We start from the raw sequence: 6,627 nt of genomic DNA on the forward strand, positions 1-6,627 counted from the left end.
AAAAGAAAGTTGATTGTACATAGAGGATGACATGCGGGTCCCATGACCCAGCACCTTACTCAACGTTTCAGAGGCGGCATGAGATCGAAAGAAAAAGGAAAGAGACCAAATACCAGGAGCAAAAAATAATCCAAGAAAAAGAAACTTTTATTGTACACTAGTATAAATGCCCGTGCGTTGCTACGGGTTATCAAATTTTATTTCTCAATAGACATATATAATTCATAACTCACCATGAAAATTAAAAACAAATCAGGGATAACATAATGTACTACAACATGATAATACCAAACGCAATAACAAGACAACATTATTGTGCATCTCCATGGTTTCAAGTTCGAGATCTTCTTCTTACTCTTCCGCGGTAAGTCTCACACATGTGTTCTAGACCGTTATAACTGTCAACTCAACAATCTCTCCTTTTGAATGTATTATTGTCTAACAAAACATGAATGCCGCAAATAAAAATATAATTGAAGGATGGTATGCAAAGAAGACATGGATACACATGAATAAAAGGGAGCGTTGTTACTTCACATGGTGTTGATCAGATCAATACATATATGAACAGACATTGATGGCGATACAAGCGTGGGGTGGAACAAGAAGATATACCCGTTATAGGGTAGAGTATCCCTTGCCGATACAAGCGGGAGGTGGGACAAGAAGATATACCTGTTATACGGCAGAGTATGCCTTGTCGCCGTCATCGGCCGCGTCATCCTCCTAGCCTCAAACATTTTATTGTACATATTAAATCAATATCAATCTTATTATATGAGAGTGGATTTTGTACTTACATGCATGGGTGTGGTTTTTTGTCCGTTTATTCCTTGAGATTCGTTCTCACCATTATAGATGAAAGATTTCTTTCTCTCTCCTCTTTTTATCTGAATCTCAAAGCACAACGAACAGTGATAGAAATATCCACACCCATGTGTGTAACTACAAAAGCATTTCCCTATTATAAGTCTGTATAGATATTTTGAAGTAAGAAATATTGTAACGCAATCAAAAGCACAGTTGTCACATTATCAATGAAGAACTTGGCTGAAAAGTAGGAATACAATCATACTAAATGTGTGGAAGCGTGTATGTAAGTAGCTAGAAGCAAAAATGGGACACCTGTGTGGTGATTCTTGCAACGAAACATTGCAACCTATCTCATCGCCGTAGGAGGCGTCCACTTTGCATCCCGCACACCTTACAAGCTCTTGCATAGGCTGTCAGGCCCGTGCTTGGTAGAAGATTGAGTTGTGCACCCGGCAACCACAAACTGGCATTATCATCGTAGACACCAAACCATCAATCAGGGAACATAATGAATAACAGTAAACTGCAAGATAATCAACAAAGACATCACTTGTCTCAAATCCTGCTAGTCCCTCCCCGCACTTGTTGATTGTAAAACACTGATGTAAAGTCACGAGGAGTGGGTATAAGAATGATAGCTAAATGCATATGTAGGGGGCTGAATTAGTATTAACTTGGTGCAGTTCCATCTCAAACTTATAACAAGCAGGAAAGCTGAATACCCAACTGTAATAAAATAAATGTGCTTGAATAAACAAATTCATGAGACTACCTTTGCATCCACAATACATTCCTTTTGAATGGTTGTATATTTAAATTACAAACAGTGCAATCACCATTAGAATATTTATGGCCCTATACATCTGGTTTCTCAATCAACTTGAAGGTCTATTCCTGGTACTATCCTATGTACTGCATAACTCCTTGGCTATGCTTACTCTAAAACTTCACTTTCTTTTCCAGGAATAATTTTATAGGGAAGTAAGGCATTAGCATTTGAATCTTGACAATCAATAACAAAAGGTCCATCCAGATCATGTTTGCTGACGGTGTGATTTTGCTTGGTGTCAGTCTCGGAGCTAGCATAATTGCCATAAGCACCGGAAGGTAACCAACTTGGCCTCTCCAAATATATGTTGATGCCACTCCCAGTGCTGACAACATTCTACATATGCATCATTTCAGTTACTATCTGCAGTGCCTAATTAAAATATATAACCAAGAATGTGCATTGAACTCAACAAAATCTGCAACCTGACATTATGTGTTGCTCCTGTTGCGGAGTTCATCCCCAATTTCTTGTTTCCCCCGGCGTATCTTGAACTACATTCAGGGTTTCATGCTATTAAGACATCAGCATATGTTGTACCATGAGAGGTATTAAAACAAATGGCCACAGCAGTAAACACACAACTCATTCGTTTCGTGCTATCAGGAAAATTATTCCAGAGAGCAAAGCACCAATTCAAGGACAGTAGAAATTTCTTCATTAACTGTATTGAAATCTCATCCAGTGATCCTAAATTCCAGTCTATCAGACATATAGAGAAAGCCACATCTTAGAAAATTAGATTACCAATTCAGTCACAAAATTTTAACGCTTATGAGTTGAACAACAAATTTTATGAGGATCGGTAATACCCACTAATCCAACACAAAATTCGAGTTCCATTGTCAATTGGCCTGTTTGTGCAAACCAACAATGCATCTACAGCAGGATATCATCAACTAAAATGAATACAAGCCAGGGCAAGACCAAAATTACTTCTGAATGTCTACATAGCATTGTGTCAATTACCTGAGTGTGTGTCGTCGAGCAGCTGATGTGTTGCCGCTGCCGAGCTGGAGCAGATATTCAGGCGTGGCAATGTTGAGCTGAGGCGCAATTTCGGGCGAGGTGATTTCAATCTGGCACAATGCCAAGATGAGCTAAGTGCTGCAGGTACAAAAAATTTTGAGTATACAATTAATTCAATAAAATTGAAATTTGCTAAATAAATGTGAAAATCGTACAAAACCAATATTTAAATCATAATAAAATTAGGCTCACGTGGTTAATTTCCAATATTTAAAGCTGAAACCCCCACGTTGCGCGAACGCCGCACTATCTCCAACTTGAGCTGGGCAGGTGCAAGCCTCCAGCGCTGAAGCCCTCTCCGCCTCAAGTGATCAGGTGCGCGTTGCTGCCTCGGCCAGTTGCGCACCCACCCGTGCTCCTCCTCCCCAGCCGCCAGTCACACCGCCTCCATCCGCCCGGAACATGTGGAGCTCCTGCGAACATGTCTGAGACGTCATTGCTCCTCGGTAACTCGCCATGCTTCTCTGCAGCTCGCCGTGCTTCGTCATAGCTTGCCATGTTCCTCCGCAGCTTGACGTGCTCGTCATCGTGATCTACCTGCATGGATCAACATGTAGCTGAGAAAATTACTCCTCAGTTTGAAAGGTTCATCGTTGTGCACATGCTAAACTGAGGTGAAACGCGTTGCATAATGTGTTCTGCAACTTGTGCAAATTAGCAGAGTACAAAACATAACTGAATTATGATGATCAGAAGCCAACTTACCTTATTTGTTAGGAGTACTAAGTAGTGACACACAAAAAATGATTTTTTTTGCAAAAATTGGCAGAAATAAATGAAGCAACAAGTTTCCGTAAACATGTTGATTATCATATAGATCTGAATTAAAAGGCTCCAATCCTTTTCTATACTGTGAAAACAAGAGTAGCTCCAATCCTTTTCAGTGAATTTCTAAATGTTGCAAGTGGCTTAGGTAACAGAGAAGAGAATATATCTTTTCCTTTATCCTCAATATGTCTCCCAACAAAAACATAGCCCAGTTCAGTAAACTCTAATGACTGTATGATCAACCTCCTGTAACGAACCAGGATCACACTCAATGCCATTACTTTCCATATGCAGAGAACAAGTTAAAACCATTTGTATTTTCAGTAAAGGAATAGCTATGTTTTCTGTCCCCAACTAATAAGGTAAGTGATTGAGAAGATATGACACACTATATCTATTGCAATTCAGATACATCGAGGACATTACATTTACAAGAAAAGACTGATATAGTTCACCAGAAGGTACTTCATGTACTGGGTGTTGTTCAACACCTAGACATGTAAAGTCTTCACTTCATGCACAAAAGCAATTAAAAGAAAAATTATAAAGGAACTGGAACACAAGAGTAAAATAAATCAACACCAAACCTCTATGTTCATGTAGTTGGATCCATGAAGAAAAACTTGTGTACCTAGAAGTAGAAGGCAGGGAGCGGTATAATTAGAAAAAAAAAGGTAAACAATATGTAAGAGACTTTCTTGTTGATTATAAAGACACCAATAACAACTAATATTTGTATTCTCTGTAAATAAACATGGGGGATGCAGGTAATGTGCAACCACTGATGAGTAAACAGAAGTTTATAATTCAAGTGGTGCAGCTATATTGTAATAATTAATTTCTTTTTTGCTTGTGAGTTCAATTGATTATATATACACATAATCCCTCTGAACTTACTTTTGTTGGAAAGAAAGATGTACCTAAGATAAAAATCCACACAATGCATCGTGCTTGCAGAGAATTCAAGTACTCGAATTTTTGAAACCCTGCATAGAAAGAAAGCAGAAAATATTTAAGTAGTCAAATTTATTGTTCATTCTTTTTAGGTAGTAGAGATACATCCAATTGGCAGCAACTACGAAATTGATCTAAACAATTATTGTTTGTAGTTCTTGATTAGCTATCCTACTATTTTTTCTCCGATGATGATTGAGTTGAGATGAGCATATTGGGCACGATGAGATGTGTTGGACCTGATTGGGTAGTGCATGAACGTTTTATGTTAGCGTGGTTCATTGTATTGTCAGTTTGTGTACTTGGTTCTTCCAGCCAACTAACCAAGGCGCTAGAATGCAGCACATTGGTCATAGAAAATCAATCGAGTGCTAAGGCTGGTGGCTGCACTAAGAAAGAATGAAAGAACAGAGTGCTGCAGCCTGTGATACTAACTGTAACTTACCCAGAGGGATTGAGCTACACTAATCCTATGTTTACTATGACTTGGTATGAAGTACTACTTTCTAGAATTATTACAGGCTCGTAGCTTTTGGCCCGGGTTTGTTGAATCCTTGCTCTGACATTTCACCATAAATCTGCAATCTCCATGCTCAAACATAGCAATATCTACAAGGAATAGGTACTACACTCTAGCATACATCATACCAGCACAATAACGTGAGAACGGTCTCCAGACTTAAACCTACCAATGCCCTAGATATTCTCATATAGGTCGTCACAGTAATCTGATAACCTCTGATGCAACGGAACAAATTGCACTAAATTAAGGAAGCTAGTGTCTTCTTGATAAACTGGATCACACTTACCGAATCACAACCTACAACCAGCAGTCTAATACAGCAGTACACCAATACGGGCACCCGCAGGTGAAGCTCCAAAACTGATGAGAACCACGGCTACATCCCTCCCATCCCAACCCCACCGCCTGCGAAAGGAGAAGCGCAGACGAAAAGCAAGAAGGGAGTTTTTAGAGAACGCACCAGGGAGAGGACGCGCCGCCACGCCATGGGCCCGAATCTCCAATCCCATATCGTTCCCTCCCTGCCCAGATCCGGAGCGTGGATGCCGATGGTGGTCATGAACAACATGGAGCCGTGGCCGTCGCCGGCGGTTGCCTCAGTGCCCGGCAATCCTGCTCGGGCCCTCCCTGCCCAGATCCGGAGCTCGGCCGCCGATGGTGGCCTTGAACAACACGGAGTCGTGGATTTGTGCTTTGCCTCAGCGACCTGCAGTCGTCCTCCATCGGAGCCCTCTGTCGACGCGGAAGGGGAGAAGAGGACCAGGTCAGGGCGGAGGCGCGAATTTGCGTGGAGGCGCAAGGATTTGCTAGGTCGCCTCCATGGTTTTCGCCGCTGCTGCCATCCATGCGCCCTTCTTCCATCCTCCCCCTCTTCCCGTTCGCCGAGAGGATGGTCCCTAGGAGCCCGTCGTACGACTCGAACAACGGAGCCGACAGAGGCGGCGCTGGTCGGAGATGAAAAGTGATGGGCGCGGCGGCGTGCGGGAAGGGGGGAGGATGGAAGAAGGGATGGTATGGACGAAGCGTTTTTCTCGGGAGGCACGGTTTGCGGGACGACGAATGGACGAAGGTACGACGAAACGTATTGGCAGAATAAAGAACCACTTTAGTCTTTTTAAGTAGTAGACATAGAGGATAACATATGGGTCCCACTTATACAAGCTCTTCCGCCCGAAGATCTTGCAAGTTGATTGTACATAGAGGATGACATGCGGGCCCCTTGTGTCAGCAGCTTAATCAACGTTTCCAAGGCGGCAGGGGATCAAAAGAAAAAGGAAACAGCCAAAAATAAGAGGGTGAAAAAAATCCAAAAAAAGAAACTTTTATAGTATCGAGGATGACATGTGGGTCCCATGAGCCAGCAGCTTCCTCAACGTTTCAGAGGCTGCATGAGATCGAAAGAAAAAGGCAAGTGACCAAAAATAAGGGGGTAAAAAAATCCAAGAAAAGAGACTTGATTGTACATAGAGGATGACATGCGGGTCCCACCAGATGCCAGCTTACTAACATTTCCAAGGCGGCAGGGGATGAAAAGAAAAAGGAAATAGCCAAAGATCGGAGGGTGAAAAAAATCCAAGAAAAGAAACTTTTGTAGTACATAGAGGATGACATGCGGGTCCCATGGGCCGACAGGTTCCTCAACGTTTTCAAGGGCGGCATGAGATCGAAAGAAAAGGCAAGTGACCAAATATCAGGAGCCAAAAATAATCCA

At 41.9% G+C, this 6,627-nt stretch overlaps 1 long non-coding RNA gene across 1 annotated transcript; it reads right to left on the bottom strand.

Moving 5' to 3' along the window:
* Window positions 1-1,576: 1,576 nt before the first annotated feature.
* Window positions 1,577-5,913, bottom strand: LOC124674476. The gene is made up of 7 exons (XR_006993029.1): window positions 5,377-5,913; window positions 4,360-4,425; window positions 4,027-4,070; window positions 2,864-3,208; window positions 2,612-2,749; window positions 2,068-2,136; window positions 1,577-1,978 (listed from the first exon to the last, which is right to left on the bottom strand). It is a non-coding gene; the product is annotated as an uncharacterized LOC124674476 (long non-coding RNA).
* Window positions 5,914-6,627: the final 714 nt, after the last annotated feature.

The sequence above is a fragment of the Lolium rigidum genome, chromosome 7, assembly GCF_022539505.1.
Source record: "Lolium rigidum isolate FL_2022 chromosome 7, APGP_CSIRO_Lrig_0.1, whole genome shotgun sequence".
NCBI lineage: Eukaryota > Viridiplantae > Streptophyta > Magnoliopsida > Poales > Poaceae > Lolium > Lolium rigidum.